Source organism: Cnephaeus nilssonii, assembly GCF_951640355.1.
Source record: "Cnephaeus nilssonii genome assembly, chromosome: 2".
Classification (NCBI taxonomy): Eukaryota; Metazoa; Chordata; class Mammalia; order Chiroptera; family Vespertilionidae; genus Cnephaeus; species Cnephaeus nilssonii.
In genome coordinates this window covers 55,753,865-55,773,760 of record NC_137073.1, presented here as the reverse complement: position 1 = coordinate 55,773,760, position 19,896 = coordinate 55,753,865, and the positions used below count along the sequence as shown (strand labels likewise).

The following is a 19,896-nucleotide window of genomic DNA, read 5'->3' as shown; positions in this document are numbered from 1 at the left end:
AAATAGCAAACAGTAAAAAATTCTCATTCCATTAAATGTTACAACACAAAACTGCTCCTGAAGTAAGGTGGTTAAAAATGCCAGTTATAGATATAGAAACTGAATCTAAGGCTCTATAACCACATCTACTTTGGGTGCAGGGAATGTGTCATGTTATGCTCTTGAAATGAATTTTTCATTACTTTAATGCTTTATGTATTGATTGATCAAAAATATGAAAAGGTGAATATATTGGCCATGCTTTACTAATTTTCGTCTAACTTGGTGAACGGTGCAGGAGAGATACAGTTTTATTAAACTATGTTATGCTACTCTATGTCCCTCCCACACGATGCTTTGGACATGGTAGTCTAGACAATTGTCCTTATGTCCACTGTTATTCTCCCAGAAATGAGAAATCCATTAAAATCCATCAATATTTCCCTAGGTTTAGGATCTTACTTTTTCTGCCTTAGGACCGAGGTCTGGGGTACATACATAGATGGACCACTAGATGCTGCTAGTATTCTTTCCATTGTTCAATATTCCACAGAGGTAGCTTTCCCTTCCAGGATGAGTCACCAGACATGGAAGTCTGGCTTCTTAAATTGGAGCCATTTGGTTTCCACCGCGAGGAGCTTGGGTGTTATTCACAGTCTCATCTTCACTTTGCTCAAGAGGAATTTAAGGAGATCCAACTTTTGACACCCTCAAATGGCCTTGCAAGGATATTATACCAAGCCCACTTTTTTGTGTCTCAGTTATTTTAATTCTAAATGCAGGATACTGTTATTACTCAGTTTCTCAGAAAATCATGATACCTCTAGGTCAATGTAAAGATGAATTGTTCACTTGGGAAGAAAGTCTACCAAGGGAGAGTGTTCAGGAAATGGGTGGGAGGGAGCTAAGAGAAGTAAGGTGATTAAAACAAAAGGATGGATAGACAGAAGGAAAGGGCAGAATAAAAGCTATGTCCAGAATTAAAGAGAAACGTGAAAACTAAAAAGTGTTCCAGGGTGGAGGACAGATGCCATTTTTCAATGGACAAGCCCAAAGGATATGACCAATGAGAGACCTGCAAATACCTACAAGGGTATTTTATATATATATATATATATATATATATATATATATATATATATATATATACACACACACATACACTAGTGACCCAGTGAACGGGTTCACGCACATTGAAAGGAAATTTTCGAAGGTGGCTGGTGGGGTGGGATTGCTTGACTGGCCAGAAATGCCCTGGAGACAACCTCCCCTGGTCCCTCCCAGGCTGACTGCACCTGGGCTGGCACTGTGGCTTGAAGGGTATCTGTGAGCGGGGTTCCTCTGGCAGGTGGGATCACTTGGCCTGGCCTGCAGGGATCAGGCCGAAACCGGCTCTGTGACATCCCCCAAGGGGTCCTGGAGTGTGAGAGGGCACTCTGCAAAATTGCCGTCATACAGGGTGTGGAACGCAAATGCAAGTGTGCAGTAAACCAGATTCGGGGCAAACAGTGCCCCAACAACAATATAACCCACAGCTAAAGGTAGAATACCACAGCCCTGTGAGGAATCGGGCTCCCTCCTCTCTGGTTTTGGTGTGCGTCACCTGAGAACCACCACTGCCAAGTCACTGCAGCTCGGCAGCTACTGGTAGGACGGACACTTAGCATATTAGACTTTTATATATAGACTAGAGGCCCGGTGCATGAAATTCGTGCATGGGGGAGGGGGTGGTGTCCCTCAGCCCAGCCTGCACCCTCTCCAATCTGGGACCCCTCAAGGGATGTCCAACTGCCCATTTAGACAGGCAGTTGGACATCGCTCTCACAATCCAGGACTGCTGGCTCCCAACTGCTCGCCTGCCTGCCTTCCTGATTGCCCCTAACTGCTTCTGCCTGCCAGCCTGATCACCCCCTAACCACTCCCCTGCCAGCCTGATTGATGCCTAACTGCTCCCCTGCCAGCCTGTTTGCCCCTAACTGCCCTCTTCTGCCAGCCTGGTCACTCCTAACTGCCCTCCCCTGCAGGGTTGATCACCTCCAACTGCCCTCCCTTGCAGGCCGGGTGCCTCCCAACTGCCCTCTCCTGCTGGCCATCTTGTGGTGGCCATCTTGTGTCCACATGGGGGCAGGATCTTTGACCACATGGAGGCAGCTATATTGTGTGTTGCAGTGATGATCAATCTGCATAGTACTCTTTTATTAGATAGGATAGAGGCCTGGTGCACGGGTGGGGGCCAGCTGGTTTGCCCTGAAGGGTGTCCCGGATCAGGGTGGGGTTCCCTTGGGGCATGGGGCGGCCTGAGCGAGGGGCCTGTGGTGGTTTGCAGGCCGGCCACACCCCCTGGCAACCCAAGCGGAGGCCTGGTATCTAGAATTTATTTTCCTTCTACAATTGAAACTTTGTAGCCTGGAGCGGAGCCAAGCCTGCTGCTCCCTCCTGGGCGGCAGCCATTTTCTGTGGCAGTTAATTCACCTTCTACAATTGAAACTTTGTAGCCTTAAGCGGGTGGGCCCGGCCAGGGTGTGCGGAAAGCTTTGCTTCCCCTGTTGCCGCCGGCAACCTGGCCTGCTCTCTCAAGCTCCATTCTGCCGCCATTTGTTTGAATTTGTTTACCTTCTATAATTGAAACTTTGTAGCTTGAGTGGAGGCTTAGGCCTGCAACGGCTATGGAAAGCTTGGCTTGCTCTGTTACCTGGGAAACCTTGCTCTCTGTGGCTGTAGCCATCTTGGATTGGGGTTAATTTGCATACTCGCCCTGATTGGCTGGTGGGCGTGGCTTGGCTGGTGGGCGTGGCTTATGTAGCGGAGTGATGATTAATTTGCATATTACCATTTTATTAGAGAGGATATGTCAAAAATGTATCTAAATGTTAAAAATGGTTGGATTTCAAATGTGCAAGGCCTAACTACCACATATAGAGTGAGACACTTTCATTTCAAAAGAAAAGAGCCAAGGAAGAAGATAGTTAATTTATATATTGTCACAAATTATTTTAACAATAAGTAAAACATTTTAGACATAATGATAGAAGGTGGTCACAATATAACAAAAGGATTGTTAGAGATACTTACAGCTGGTATAAATCCATTTCCTAAAAAGCAAACAAGAAAGATTCCTGGAATTGGCAAAAAAAAAATCATGCCCGGAGTGAATGTTTGGGTTCTAGTTATTGCCACCTAGCTGTGTAATCATGAGCAAGTCCTTTTATCCCTTTGTTGAGTCATTTCTACTGGAGAAGGGACAACAGAATCATCAACTTGAAATATTTGGTTAGAAAGCTTCCCACGGAATAAGTGTTCTCCAAATGGAGGGACGACAGGTTGAAAGCATGGCAGAAGGACTGCTGAAGTTCGCTAGCACTTTAAAAAAATACTTTTTTATTAAATTGAGGTGATATTGGTCAACATGAACATATAGGTTTCAATGTGCTAATATTTTTTAACAACAGCTTTATTGAAATATAATTCACATGTCATACAATTCACCAATTTAAATGATACAATTTGTTGTTTTTGAATATGTATAATCACCAACTTATGAAACCATCCTCAAATCAATTTGAGAACATTTTCTAGACGGAAACCCTGTCCCTATTAGCAGTCACTCCCCATTTCCCAGCAACCCTCTCCTTCAATGCCATCCCAAGGCAACCACTATTACCTGTGTCAATAGATTGGCTTATTTTGGGTATTTCATATAAATGGAATCCTATATAATAAAGAGGTAATATGCAAATTGACTGCCATACCCTTACAGAAGATGGCCACCACATGTGGTCACAAGATGACCACTACAAGATGGCCAGCAGGGGAGGGCAGTTGTAGTTCATCAGGCCAGCAGGGGAGGGCAGTTGGGGGCGACTGGGCCTGCAGGGGAGAGAGGACAGTTGGGGGTGACCAGGTCTGCAGGGGAGGGCAGTTAGGGGGTGACCAGGCCGGGCGGGGAGCAGTTGGAGGGAATCAGACCTGCAGGGGAGGGCAGTTGAGATGGCAGGCAGGGGAAGGCAGTTAGGGGCAATTGGGCCAGCAGGGGAGCAGTTAGGCATCAATCAGGCTGGCAGGGGAGTAGTTAGGGGGTGATCAGGCTGGCAGGCAGAAGCAGTTAGGGGCAATCAGGTAGGCAGGCAGGCTAACAGTTGGGAGCCAGCAGTCCTGGATTGTGAGAGGGATGTCCCACAGGGATTGGGCCTAAACCAGCAGTTGGACATCCCCTAAGGGGTTCCAGTATGGAGAGGGTGCAGGCTGGTCTGAGGGACACCCCGCCCACAGTGCACGAATTTTGTACACCACGCCTCTAGTCATATAATAAATGGTCTTTTGTGATTTGTTTCTTTCACCATAATGGCTTCTAATATTCATCCATGTTGTAGCTTGTATGAGTTCTTTATTCCTTTTACTGTATGATATGCCACATTTTATTTATCTGTTCATCAGTAAAGGACATTTGGGTTGTTTCTACTTTTTGGCTATTATGAATAATGCTGCTATGAATACCCATGCCCACCTTTTTGTGTGACTATATATTTTAATTTTTATAATTTTTTATATCAGATTTTTTTTATGCCTGACCAGTTTAAGGTGACTAGGCATTGAAAAGTATGACAAAGGCAATAAAGGACATAAACAATAAACATTTGTTTGTTAAGTGTTATCCTACTTATTCAATTGTCCTTGAGGAAGACAGTTTCTCCAGAATAAAATTTATAAAGACATGAGGTGGTTATAAATGTAATGGGATTTTGAGCTACTCAAATGAAAGGCAGAATATGAATGCAAGTTTTTCGGTATTTATTATTGGGACTCTGGAGTGGAAGAGGATGTGGAAACTAAGTTCTATCATAAAAGAGAAGATAGTGAGCATAATTAAAAAGTGTTTTGCCTGCGAAGCCAAATTCTGGTCCAGGACTTTTGTTTGTTGGGTGCTTTTGAATGCTGCTTCAATAACATTAGTTGTAATTGGTCTATTCAGATATTTTGCTTCTTCCTGGTTCAGTTTTGGAAGAGTCTATGTTCCTAGGAATTTACTCATTTTGTCCGGGTTGTCCAATTTGTTGGCATATAGTTGTTCAGAATATTTTCTTACAATCCTTCGTATTTTTTTTAGTGTCAGTTGTTACTTGTCTTCTTTCTTTTCTGATTTTATTTATTTGAGTCATCTCTCCTTTTTTCTCGATGAGTCTGATTAAAGGTTGATCAATTTTGTTTATCTTTTCAAAGAACCAGCTGTTGGTTTCATTGATGTTTTGTATTCTTTTTTAGACTCCATTTCAGTTATTTCTGTGCTGATTTTTATTTACTTCCTTCTCACTTTAGCTTTGTTTGTTTTTCTTTTCCTAATGCCTTTAAGTATAAAATTAGGTTGTTTATTTAAGTTTTTTTTTTGTTTCTTGAAGTAGGCCTGTGAATGTTAATATTATGAACAGTCTCAAATACTTTATTTTGGATAAAAGTGGGTTATGTAGAATGTAGCTCTTAATATGGATTCACTTGTTTGCCACATTTGTGTATTACCCATTTTCTTAAGAGTATTTATCCTTTAAAAAAAAGCATTGAAGTCACCTGTAAATTGCATAATTACTCTAATTTTGCCTGATCTAGAGGGAACCTCTAAAGGAAAATATATCACTTATTCCAGGCCTTTTCTGAACCAAGGTTGGATCTGGAAACAGACTAAAGGTCCCCAGTCCCCTTATTCACATGCCTCTAGATCTGTCAAATCTAAACCTAAATCTAAATCTAAACCTAAACCTAAATCTAAATCTAAATCTAAATCTAATCTAAATCTAAATCTATAGCTATATTGATCAAATCCTCTAAAAAATAATAACCTTAATGGGCTATAAAGATGTATCATTGTATTTTAAAAATAGGCATTATATGATATTTTAAATATAGCATAAATATGTCAACATTTTTTAAGGAATAGACGAATATAAATCTTGCTAATTTGCTAAATTCTACATAGTGCTTTAGAATCATCAATGTCTTTTAAGTACATTTGTTTCATAACAACTCCCTCTGAAGAAAATGTCTTTTATCACTTCAATGTGTAGCCTAAAATTAAATATCATCCTTCCTAACACAAAAATCCTTTTAAATTAATGCAGAGTGTTTAGCTTTGCTCATGTAAACTTCATAAATGAAGCCCTATTAGCACGTTTTCTTGTTTTTCTCCACTTGAAATTTAGATTCCATTTTGTCTCTTTTATTCCATGTCGGGATGCAGTGCCTTCAGCAATGACAAGAAGAACATGGCAAAGGGCTAAATTACATTGTCCACTACTGTGTTTATCTGTCTGATCGCTCAGGTTAATGAGGACCCCTTTAGGTAACGGAAGACTCCTAACAGAAGCGTTCCGCAATTATATAAATTCAACAAAATCGGTGTCAAACCATGAGTGTAAAGCGGTCCTGTTTTTTACCTCTCTATTTATGAAAAAAAAAAAAAGAAAAGAAAGACTTTTGATGTGGTATGATAGACTACTGGGTATTGACTTCTTTAAAAAAAAACACTACTTTGTAACAGAAATACACCCAGCTATGAAAAAACAACAATGAAGAGAAAGTGAGAAAAACAGGTTAATTTTTTGTATCTTGCCTGTGTATCTATTTAGGGACATTTCAAGGTGACATTGGTTATTAAAATGATATGTTTCAAGTGTACATTTCTATAATACATCATCTGTATGTTGCAATGTGTGCCTACCACCAAAAGTCACATTTTCTTCTGTAAAAAAAGATGACATTTTAAAGATCAGTAATTAGTAATAAATCACATATATAAAAATAAATACATATAAATCTATACTAATAAAAGGATAATATGCTAATTAGACCAGATAGACCAGATGTCTTCTGGATGGGATGTCTTTCCAGACAGACAAAGCCACAGCGACGAGGGCTGAGGCAAGCCGCCAGGGCTGGGAGGGCCCATCACAGAGCCCCACCGGGTGGGCAGGGCCTCCCTCTGCACAGCAATGACCACAGAGCCTCCTCAGGGTGGGCAGGGCCTCCCTGTGGGCCGGGATCAATGGCGGAGCCCAGGCCTGGTGGGCAGGGCCTCCCTGTGGGCTCTGGGATTAATCACAGAGCAGAGGGAGGTCCTTCCCACCCATCTTGGGCTCTGCCTTTCTTCACTGCCCACAGGGAGGCCCTGCCCACCAGGCCTGGGCTCCGCCAGTGCGATTCTTTGTCTAAAAAATGAGCATGTTCAAAAATTAAATGAAGAAATTTTGGATATACTTGTTGGAGATTTTCACACATGTTTATTTGAGTGATGATTCCATTGACTCAACAGATGATGCTGAAAAGGAAAATTTTCCCATCAAATTTCTTAATAGTATCACTCCTTCTGGATGCTGTGTTATAAATTAAAATTGAAAGTGGGTATAATCATCATGCTACTGAGAAATCTTAATAGTAAACGAGGTCTTTATAATGGTACTAGATTTATTATCAAAAGATTGCGACCTAACATTATTGAAGCTGAAGTATTAATAGGATCTGCAGGAGAGGTTGTTCTGATTCCAAGAATTGATTTGTCCCCATCTGACACTGGCCTCCCATGTCAATTAATTTGAAGACAGTTTCCCGTGATGCCAGCATTTGCAATAACTATTAAAAAATCACAAGGACAAACTCTAGACAGAGTGATAATATTCCTACCTGAACCCATTTTCAGACATGGTCAGTTATATGTTGCTTTCTCTCGAGTTCAAAGAGCATGTGATGTTAAAGTTAAAGTTGTAAATACTTCATCATAAGGGAAATTAGTCAAGCACTCTGAAAGTGTTTTCACTCTTAATGTGGTATATAGGGAGATATTAGAAAAACTTTAATCAATTTATCAGTCATTGTTTGTATCAATGTTTTTTAAAAAATGTTTTTATTGATTTTTTTACAGAGAGGAAGAGAGAGGGTTAGAGAGCTAGAAACATCAATGACATCAATGAGAGAGAACCATTGATCAGCTGCCTCTTGCACACCTCCTACTGGGGATGTGCCTGCAACCAAGGTACATGCCCTTGGCTGGAATCGAACCTGGGACCTTTCAGTCCGCAGGCTGATGCTCTATCCACTGAGCCAAACCAGTTAGGGCTCAATGTTGTTTTTATATCATGTTTTTGTTGTTTTCATATCATGTTTTTGTTGTTTTTATATCATGTCTTTGTTGTTATATCGTGTTGTTATTGTTTATTTATTAATAAATTTATGTATTATTCTCATATATACTGTACTAATTTTCTTTCATCTCTGATGCTTCTATTATATAGAAAGGGCAAATAGTAATATTAAAATATTTTCTCTAATTAATTTTCTTTCAATGTGCCATGAATTTCATGCACTGGGCCGGCCACTAGTATATATTTATTTATGAATATATACATATTTTTTTAAATTCACACATATTTATGAATATATACATATTTATAAACAAATACATACATATTTATAAACATAAATATAAACATGTTTATAAGCATAAATATACTATGAGTGAATATTTACACCAGAGCAGTGAATAAGCAGTCCTAGAGAGCTGTGGATAGTTCTCTCAGTTGTAATTTGGGATTTAGTGATGGTGCTGTAGGAAACATTTTTCTTTGGGACTGGGTTTACTAATCTGTAGGTTCACAAGGAACCCTGCTCAAGGCATGTTTAATTATGCCATCAGAGACTTCACTTCTGTGCTGAGAGCATGCAGCTTTTGCCGTACATTAAACCAATGCAAGGAAGAACATGATCAAGTTTGTCAGCAATATCCACACCATGGAAAGCAGTGTGCATTTGACACCCCCACCAAAGAAAGTAAAAGTTTAAAAACATAATATATTTGTTTAAAACAACTGGAATATATGATTTTAAGACAAAGGGATTATGTCTTGAAATAGTTTTTTGAACAGTTCTAGCAAAATGTAACAACTCATATGCAATTAAGTGGCTACTGTGGCAATTATTTCATCTATATTTTATATATTTTATTTTCTCTCTCTCTCTCTCTCTCTCTCTCTCTCTCTCTCTCATTCTCTCTCATTATGCTTTGAATACTCTGCTCTTTCACACAGCAGGCTGCTAAGATGCAAGAACTTTGTGCAAAGCACTTTAGAATTTTATGCTGACAGCCTTGGTGGCCAAAATTATTTTTAGGAGACAGAAGCTATAAGTTGCCAGTCACAAATACAAATGAACTTTGCTTGGCAAAACTAACAAGGCAACAAACAATCAGATAAACAAAGAAACAAATACAAAATATTTCAATTTGATGCTAATCTTGTATCAACCAGATTACATGCTTCTTAAGGATGGGAAGATCCAGAACCTTGCAGTTCATCTGAATATCAATTAGGAATTCTTAATGAATAACACATATGAATGTTAAAAAAATATACAGTATTAGGAAGCAAGTTGTCTGTAGAGATAGTTGGCAGGTATTTCTGGTTTGTGTGAAGATACCCCAAATTGGGCTGTTGAAAAATATTCTTTTATAACTACATCTTTATTAGAAATGCAGTAAATACAATGTTATTTGAGCAGCTTCCCCACGTGTAGATTATGTGGCAAAGCTTAGATGAGGTAAAAATATGATGGATTAGAAAGGGACTTTATGTTTTTTAAAAAGAAAGATGTCCAATTGGATTGTCAAAGGAACTATACTTATGTGAATTAACGGTGGCTGAGTTTTGCCTGCGGTTTTTTCCCCAGATGTTGACAGGAAGAATAAACATAATCCTCAATTATTCTCTGCATCTGCCAAGCACTCAGGCCAAGTGCAGGTGGACAGCACCGAGTCAGGGTTACGGGACCCTGCAGTTCCTCCTCCATCCCTCCAAAGCAGAATTAATTCATGCCCTGTTAAATGCAATGGTTTCATATTGTCCAGAATATTTCCTGATAACTAAGGAACTGGGAAATGTCCGTTGTGTTTTAGTTGAAAATGGACTAAACTGTTTTAACTAATATTGTTATTGATCTCTCAGACATAAAGCTGAGTGCATGGCAAACACAACAAACTCTGTGGTCTTATCCATTGAGATTTTACAACACAGTGATGACAAGTCTTCCCTTACATGGGCTGAGGGCTCTCAGAAGCATGAAGATTCCTGGATCATTCTTTCAGAGTGTCGCGAAGAAGCAAATTTCAGTAGCAAGAGTATTATCTTTCTAACAGTGTGGTACCTGGTCACAGTCAGATGGAAAGGAAAGGGAAGGAGAGGGGAGGAGAAGGGGAAGGAAGAATAAATAGCAGCACCCAGACTAGATCACAATCTTTTTAAAAAAATGTGTTTTATTGATTAAGGTATTACATGTGTCCATATCCCTCCATTGCCCCCTCACCCCACTCCCATACATGCCCTCACCCCCCAGTGTCTTGTGTCCATTGGTTATGCTTATATGCATGAATACAAGTCCTTCGGTTGTAGTTAAAATTATTCATGTCAGAAAAATAAATATTAGAAAACAACTTTCAGGCACTGCTATTTTAAATTTCAGCCCATAATGGGATTTAGTTAAAATCAACCATTACAGACTTCATCCAACATATACTGATTGAGCACTCATTATGTTCCATCCCATATTCTAGGTACTGTGGATACAGAAGTGAACAACACCATGCTTCCACACTAATGGTGGTTGCACACAAATGTGATAAATATGAGATGAGATGAGATATAGGATATATGTGTATAAACATGAAATCTCAGGTAGCACTTTGAAGAAAAGTTAAATATTTATTCTTAAAAATAAACCAGGGAAAGGAGACAGAGAAAAATGATGGGAGAGGAGGCAGTTTTAGATGGCAGTGGTGGGGAGCAGAGTTTTCTTTGAGAAGGTAAAATCTGAGCTGAGACACGGGGTGGGGGTGGGGGGCGGGGGGGGGGGGAGGGGCAGTGAGAAATTAACGGGAGCCATGACAGGGCCTGCGGGAAGAGCCTTTCCGGAGAGCATTTCCTCTCCTCCCCTCCCCTTCCCGCTCAGCCCATCCTTTCCCCTTCCCGCTCAGCCCTGCTTCTCCTTTCCTTGTGTGAAGCTTGCCTTTAACTGCTTTGCTTTATTGGTGCATAAGAACCATTAATAAGTAGAAGAAAATAATAAATTTTGCATTTGAGATATTTGTAATAATTAGTCATCCGTTCTTCTGTTAAAAATTGATCCTTTTTCTTCTTTTGAAAGGTAATATTTATGGAGCAAAAATAGAGTCTGCCTTAATTTTGGGGTCTTGAAGTTCTAGAGTTCACAGTCCTGTTAATACATTATTTTTTTTCTGGATATCTGTGTTTTCATAGTAAGTAGTTGGCTAATGCATTTTGTATTTCAGCTATTTTGCCTTTTTTATTTGCTGTGATGGTGAACATGACTGAGAGTCTGTGGTACTTGTCATGTGCTTTTGAAATAGGAATATATGTGTGGGAAAGCATTTTAAGAGGCTTTATTATACATGATTTCTTTGTTATATTATATCTTACCAGTATCTTATTGGGTTCCATTTGTTGAAACTTGATAAAGGATAATTAACTGCAGGCAAACTCCAGATTTGAGGATTATTTTATCTACCATTAGAATAAGAATTTGCACGGACACCATTAATTACCTAGATTCCAAAGCATGGTTAAAACATGACATTATTGCTGAAACCGGTTTGGCTCAGTGGATAGAGCATCAGCCTGCGGACTGAAGAGTCCCAGGTTCGATTCTGGTCAGGGGCATGTACCTTGGTTGCTGGCACATCCCTAGTAGGGGTTGTGCAGGAGGCAGCTGACCGATGTTTCTAACTCTCTATCTCTCTCCCTTCCTCTCTGTAAAAAAATCAATAAAATATATTAAAAAAAACACACATGACATTATCTCTTTTAAGCCTGGTGGTATTAAATGATCCTATTTTATAAACAAATAAATACATAATTTAGGAAAAAAGTTTTATGTCATTTCTTACTTGGGAACACTTACTCTTTTGAATGATTACAAATTTATTAAACTAAATAAATTAATGTTTTTTGTTGGATTAATTTTTATTATTTTTCCCTCTTTCAAGAGGTTAGAAGAGTGTGAATTTGGATGAAGAAATGGAAATATGAAGTCTTTCTGAAGTTATTCCAAATTCTTCAAGGTAAAATATATAAGACCTTTGGTACTGCCTTTTATATTTATATTTTAATATGTAGCACATAAAATATTCTCAATATTTGTTGTATGAATAACTTCTGATAGTGTTAAATTTAATGTACACCTCACTTAATTTTTATGTATGTACACACTTATATAACCACCACCCGGACCATGATAGAGAACATTTCCAGCACCATGGAGGGTTCCCCTCATACCTTTCTCCTTTCCCCCTCAAATGAGGCAATTGCTATTTTGATTTCTATTACTGTGTTATTGTTATGGGCCAAACTGTTTTTCCCCAAAATTCATATATTCAAACACCTAACCTCCAGTACCTCACAATGTGACTATATTTGGAGGTTTGGTCTTTAAAGAGGTATTTAAGGAAAAACAAGTGGGTCTTACTTGATTCAGTATGACTAGTGGATTTTTGGTTTGTTTGTATGTTTGTTTTTAATTGATTTGAGAGGGAGGAGGAGGAGGAGGAGGAGGAGGAGGGAGAGAGAGAAAGAGAGAGAGAGAGAGAGAGAAACATTGATTTGTTGTTCCAGTCACTTATGCATTCATTGGTTGATTCTTATATGTGCCCTGACCAAGGATCGAACCTGAAACCTTGGTATATGGGGACAGCACTCTAACTCAGTGGTCGGCAAACTCATTAGTCAACAGAGCCCAATATCAACAGTACAACGATTGAAATTTCTTTTGAGAGCCAAATTTTTTAAACTTAAACTCCTTCTAACGCCACTTCTTCAAAATAGACTTGCCCAGGCCGTGGTATTTTGTGTAAGAGCCACACTCAAGGGGCCAAAGAGCCACATGTGGCTCGCGAGCCGCAGTTTGCCGACCACGGCTCTAACCAATGAGCTATCCAGTCAGGGCTGACTAGTGTTCTTAAAATAAGAGGACATTAGGACACAGCACAGATAAAGGGACCACCATGTGAGAACACAGTGAGAATGCGGTCATTTAGAATCCAAGGAGAGAGGCCTCAGAAGAAACCAAACCTGCCAACATCTTGACCTTGGATTTCTAACCTCCAGAAATGTGAGAAAATAAACTTTTATTATTTAATCCACTAAGTCTATGATATTTGGCAGTTCTTGCAAATTAAAACAATTACCATTGATAAATTTTGTCTATTTTTCAGTATCATATAAATGAAATCACCCTCATTTTGTGTCTGGCTTCTTTCATTCAATATAATGTGTTGAGATTCATCTGTGTTTTGCATATTAGTAAATTGGCCATTTTTATAGTTGAATAATATTCTACTGCATGAATAAACCACAGTTTACCCCAACTTATTTATATTTATTTTCTTGTGATAGACATTTGGATTACTTTTTCTAGGTTTTGGACAATTATAAATAAATCTGCAATGAGCAATTATAGATAATATTTTTTTTTTCTTGTGGACATATGCTTTTATTTCTGTACTATAAATATCTACAAATAGAATACCTGAGGTAAGGATGTATTTAACTTTCAATAAATTGATAAGTACTTTTTACAAAGTTGTTATATCCTCTTACACTTACTGTATAAGAATTCCATTTGTTCCACATTCTTGCCAAAACTTGGTCTTATTGTTTTTTTTTTAAATTTTAGCCTATCTGGTGGGTGTGTAGTAGTAGATATATCACTGTGATTTTAATTTGCATTTACCTCCTGATTACTATTGATGTGGAGCAGCTTTGGCCATTTGGTATTCTTTTAAAAATGACTTTTCAAGTCTTTTGCCCATTTAAAATATTGAGTTGTTTTCATTTACATTCTTAAATTGATTTTTAGAAATTTTGTTATATACTCATGATACAATCCCTTTCTCAGTTATATGAAGTGCATATACCTTTTTACAGTCTCCATCTATATTTATGGGATCAATTTTAAGTTAGAAAAAGTTATGAAATATTTTTGTCCCAAAATGTATACACATACTTTGAATAATTATAAAGGCAGTGTTTATTAAAATACATTTAATTTTTAAAATTGAGCTATCAGCTGTTAAAGTGTGTATACATTTTGGGGGGACACCCTGTATTTATCTCTCATGATACCAATTGCTGTCAAGGATATGCAGCAATAGAAATTCTCCTATATTGCTAATGGAAATGTAAAATGTTTTCAAACTCCTTGAAAATATATTTGTTATTAGGAACTAAATTTGGCCTGGCTGACATGGCTCAGTGCTTGAGCATTGACCTATGAACCAGGAAATCACCGTTCAATTCCAGGTCGGCCACATACCTGGGTTGGTGGCTCAATCCTTCGTGGGAGGTGTTCAGGAGGCAACAGATCAATGATTTTCTCTAATCACTGATGTTTCTATCTCTCTCCCTCTCCCTTCCTCTCTAAAATAAAAAAATATATATTTTAAAAAATAATTAAATTTTACTATTTGTAAAACATATGACCTAGCATTCTAATATTAGGTATACATTTGATAAAAATATTTTTGCTTATGCATGAAAGACATGTACAAGAATATTCATAGAAATGTTATTTCTAGTAGTAAAAAACCAGAAAAGACTAAATGTTATTAGCAGAAAAAAAATAAATTGAGGTATATTCATGAATTGGAACATTATATAAGAATGAAAATAAAGGAATAATATGGATAAATCTAACAAACATAATATTGAGTGAAATAAATTAAACAAGAATAAGTAATAATGATTCTATTAATAGATGATTTTAAAAGATGTTCCATTAAACACTGGTATTAACAGTCAGGAAAGTGGTTACTTTTTGTATTTATAATGCTGCAAAGCACATTTTTAAAACCTAGTGCCTTAAAACAACAATATGTATTTATTATCTCACAATATATGTGAGTTAAAAATTCTTCTGAATGCATCATAATTGCTGTATGAAATATTCAGAAGTAGAAAGTGAAAAAAAGAATTCTGAAGCGGCTTAGTGGGTGGCTCTGGTTCAGGCTTCTCATGAAGTTTGAGTCTAAATGCCAGAGCTTCAATCATCCCAAGACTTGACTGGATTGATGAATACACTTCAAAGTGGCTCATGCTCATTGATTTGTTAAGGTACCCTCCTTTTCACTGGCTTTGTTAATAGGCCTTAATTCTTCTCCATATGGGCTTCTCCATCGGGCTACTTGAGTGTTCTCACAGCCTGGCAGTTGGTTTCTGGCAGAGGAATTGATCCAAGAACCCATCTAAGAAAGAATCATAATGCCTTAGTGAGGGACTTGTAAGATAGTTTATTTTTTGACTGAATCTTATTAATTTTGGTATGATTCCCTTGTGATAATTATCTGTGCTCTTCACTTTTGTGGATTTTTTTGTATGTATGTTATCCTATATAATAAAAGGCTAATATGTGAATCGACCGATCAGCGAAACAACTGGTTGCTATGATGCGCACTGACCACCAGGGGCAGATGCTCAATGCAGGAGCTGCCCCCTGGTGGCCAGTACGCTCCCATGGGGGGAGCAATGGTTAGCCAGAAGCCGGGCTCACAGTTGGCCAGAGCCTCTCCTGCCTCCACGGCAGTCAAACATCCGCCGAGAGCTCCTGGACTGTGACAGGGTGCAGGCCAGGCTGAGGGAGCACCCCAAGTGCATGAATTTTGTGCACCAGGCCTCTAGTATTACAATAAAAAGTTAACAGCTTATTGCTAATTTTGATCATTTCCCACTAAAAAGTAGGTATTCGAAGAGATCTTTTAAAAAGGTACATGGGATAAAAATATTGTTAAGTATAAATTTGGTCTGGAACATTTGAATAGGAGCCTGAGCACTTGGTTGATAACTATTAATCATGTGCATGTGCTATTTCTCTGTTGTAGCAAATGTTGATATTTTTTAGGTCCACCATAACACATAACCTGGCATAAATTATGACAATATAGGATAGTTCAGGGCACCTCTAGTTCTTAGATTTCATGAAGGCATTTAATTTTTTTTGCCCTCAAATCCAGTTAGAAGATCAAATCATTTAAAAATAAATTCTTATTATTTTTGCTTCTTGATATGTCCATCTGCCCAAGATTGGTCAGAACAAGGACATATTCTGCAGAGAAAATGAGTTCTGTGGCCCTGGAGGCACTATTTATATTGAGAAGTTGTTCCATTGACTCAAATATTGGATGGAAATGAGTGTGCTCTTGGAGTTACTAAAGAATTGCATTATCTTTTGCCTTTAACTATGTGTTAAATGCTGCTGTGGAAAAGAAGCAGATAAAAGACTATCTTGAATAGCATCTAAACCAACTCACTGAACATTCTTAAAGTCAGCATTCCCCCTCCCCAGTCGCACTGAAACAGGACTGAAGTGAATATCCTGTGTCTTTAAGGTTCATCCACTGCTTCTTTAAACCTCTGGAATTGCCTCCATGATCACAAATCCTGGTTCTACTGATATGTGACATTGCAAAACTGACAGGGAACACTTGAGAATTATGGCAGGGTTTACTTTGAAGAGGACCCATTTTCTATACGTAAAAGCTACCAGGTTCGCTCTTTATATGATTATGAATTGAAATGAAAATTAATATATGATGATCAGAGTTCACCTCATGAGAATACTTATCTTGAGAATACCACTTTTATCTAAGTGCTCATTAACAAAGGTAATAAATCTAATATGCTCTTCCAAATAATCATGCATTAAAAAATCTATTCCTGAACTTACAAATGTGTGTCACCTGAATTAACTAAAGAATAATTTTAAAGAATCTTAAAGATCAATTTTAAACAGGTGCTAGAATTTTATCAACTATTTTTTACTTGCTACAAAAGAGAACCATCTCTTTTTATCAATCAAGACTCACACTCTTCATTTAGAATTTTTGACATTTGTAGATATAAATAGATCAGATGAACAAGAGTAGGACATTTGAGTGACTCTTTTAGCAGAGTTCTGAAGATGGGGTTATACACACTAATAATATGATTATCAAAATTGCTTCTGATGATATGTAGTATTGAAAATGGGTCTGATTATTTTTTTAGTCTGCTCTCTACCTAAGGGAAATGGGAATAGATGAGAAATTGTACAGCAGTTAAAAAGATCAGAATACTGAGAGAGCAGTTATCATTATTACATTAACTTTGGTCTGGAACTTTTGAATAGGAGCCTGGGTACTTGGTTGATAACCATTGTCGTGAAGAAACCTACAAATGATTTCCCTTGGAAATAGACTAAGATAGACAATTCCAAAAGGACCTTCTTGATTATTTAGTTAACTAGTGGCTCAGTGCACAAAAATTGTGCATGGATAGGATCCCCAGGCCTGGCTGACAATCAGGGCCAATCAGGTTCCCCGCCTCTCCACCTCCCCACCTCTCTACCTCCCCTCCTCCCCGCCTCCCTGCCTCCCTGCCTCCTCCTTCCCTCACTTCCTCAGCACCCTGCTGCCACTGCTGGTTGCTCACCATGTTCCATGCCACCCCCTGGTGGTCAGCACGCATCATAGCAAGCAATTGAACTACCGGTCTCCCTGTTGAACTCCCTAGGGGACAATTTGCATATTAGCCTTTTATTATATAGGATAAGCTTTTTGTCCTGTAATAATATCCATGCACATGGAACGAACAAATTCCTGAATTGGACTTCTGAATTCAGTGGGCCCCAAGGATTTTCTTAAATAAAAATAGTCCTTTGTTTGTGTGTCTTGACATTAGAGGTTCATATGTATAGGTGCAAATTGGAATGGACATGTATGCCCTATTTAGAGAATATAATTCTCATTTTCACATATATTTGGCTACTTGCATTGATATCTGTGAGATTAGATATTATCCAATAAGAATGGCATAGTAATTCTTATTTTATTTACAATTTATAATTTTGTGTGTGTCAATTTCTGTGTGGCACTTTTGACTCAAACAGGGTTCCATTTTAAGCCTATATTTGTGAGTACATATGTGTTTGTAGGTTTCTATTTTAAAATGTAAAGGTCAATTATACTGACCTGAACAGTATTATTTAAATGGATGGAATAGCTTAGGCCAGGGCACTATATTAGGCAAGTGTATAGTAGCGAAGGACTTAGAGGAGAGAACAGCTTTGGAGCAGGACAGCTTGGCTTTGAATCCTGATTATAATACTAGCTACTTGGCTATAGCCCCTAACCTCTTCATCTGTAAAATGTGATTAATTGTGATAATGGCACTTACCTCATAGGTTTTTAAAATTAAATAAGATAACTAGTGAACAGTACTAGCATGTTATTTGAAACACACTAGACTATGACTAGCCATATAAATTATTGTAATTCTTCCTATATTAGTAAACTTCATGAAAGGGGTGGTGATGGTGGGAAAACTACCATCTACTGTATTTCCAACCCAACCAGCTGCCTCACAATTATGTGCCATGGTCCTCAAGAGCAAAGAGATTACAGATGGCCTGGAACAAGCTATTCACCCTGCCTGCGAAAAAATTTAGAATGAATTTTGAGGTTCAGTATTCACAATTCATCAATATTCTGTCATTTTAATAGAATTAGAAGGCTGAAAGAGGAATGCCATATTACGGATTCAAAATGTGGTATTCCAGGGCAGTTTGGAAGAACTTATTCAAGATAGACATACATGCCAGGGTTAAAGAATCCAAATGAAGCCTGCAGCCATTTAGAGAACATTCACAATTTCAAAAGGCGATTTGGGGAATTCGTAGCAAATAGTGGCAGCTTTATAATACATCATCATCAATGTACATTTATAAGTCTCTGTTAGGTCAAGACCATACCTGGAACTAGATATTGCTGAATGATTGCTTAGCTCCCAGGTTCACTTGGGCTCTGGAGACACGGTCATAGGGGTGTCTGGAGACTGGTGGATAGGGAGTGTTCACGATGGAAAATGGTCACAGAAAGATTGTATTGTGATTACTGAAAAACATGCCATTCAAGGCTTCAGATTTTGATAGAGCAACTGAAAATATGATAATGTGAAAAATATGTCATATTCATCAACATGGTTTTATTTAATGTATGAGTTATTCCAAAGAAAATTTTAAGACTTGAAAATAACTCTGTTTTTGGTTGCTTTTTCTTTGATATTTTATATTATTCAGTTTGTGACAGCTTTACAACCACAATCTCTGCACCCCCCCCCCCCCCCCACACACACACACACACATGCCGAATCGTGGAAAATTTTCTCAGAAAAATATTTAAATATTTCAATTTTATTTCAGGTCACAAAAGGATAATTTATAGCACATAGAGTGAGTACAATTGAGTAATCCAGTTGTACCAAGTGAGAGTAAACTCTACCTTGCCAGTGGACTTGATACCATGTTAGCCTGGAAAGAATACATTAAGAATGGGAAGTTTGGGTTTACTCATATATTGTGCTTGGCTCATTAGCAACTGTGTACCTTGTAAGGTAACTTCACATTTAAGTATTGAATGCTATGCAATTACATTAAAATTACCTTTATTTTCAGAAAGGACCTCTTTTTTTAAAAAAATATTTTTATTGATTTCAGAGAGGAAGGGAAAAATAGAAACATCAATGATGAGAGAGAATCATTGATCAGCTGCCTCCTGCATGCCCCCTACTGGGGATCAGCCCACAACCCGGGCATGTGCCCTTGACCAGACCCCGGGACCCTTCAGTCCACAGGCTGACACTCTAATCACTGGGCAAAACCAGCTAGGGCCAGAAAGGACCTCTTAAAGGACATTGGTTACATCTGTCTTTAATAAAATTTTCATTTTTTTAAAGAAACTAAAAGAGAAATTATATCGGGGGCTTGTCAATGTAGACACATAATAGGAATCCATTCTGTTAAAAGTGCAGATTCTGATTCATTAGGTTTGGAGAGGGACCTGAAAAT

At 38.1% G+C, this 19,896-nt stretch overlaps 1 protein-coding gene across 6 annotated transcripts in view; it reads left to right on the top strand.

The window, feature by feature from the left end:
- Nucleotides 1-19,896, top strand: part of LOC307108733 (uncharacterized protein) — an 823,426-nt gene that overhangs the window by 311,796 nt on the left and 491,734 nt on the right. For all 6 annotated transcript variants that reach the window (XM_079786886.1, XM_079786881.1, XM_079786883.1 and 3 more), the window contains exon 4: nt 12,011-12,085. The gene's annotated coding sequence lies outside the window, so the exon portion shown is untranslated. The remainder of the gene's footprint in view (nt 1-12,010; nt 12,086-19,896) is intronic.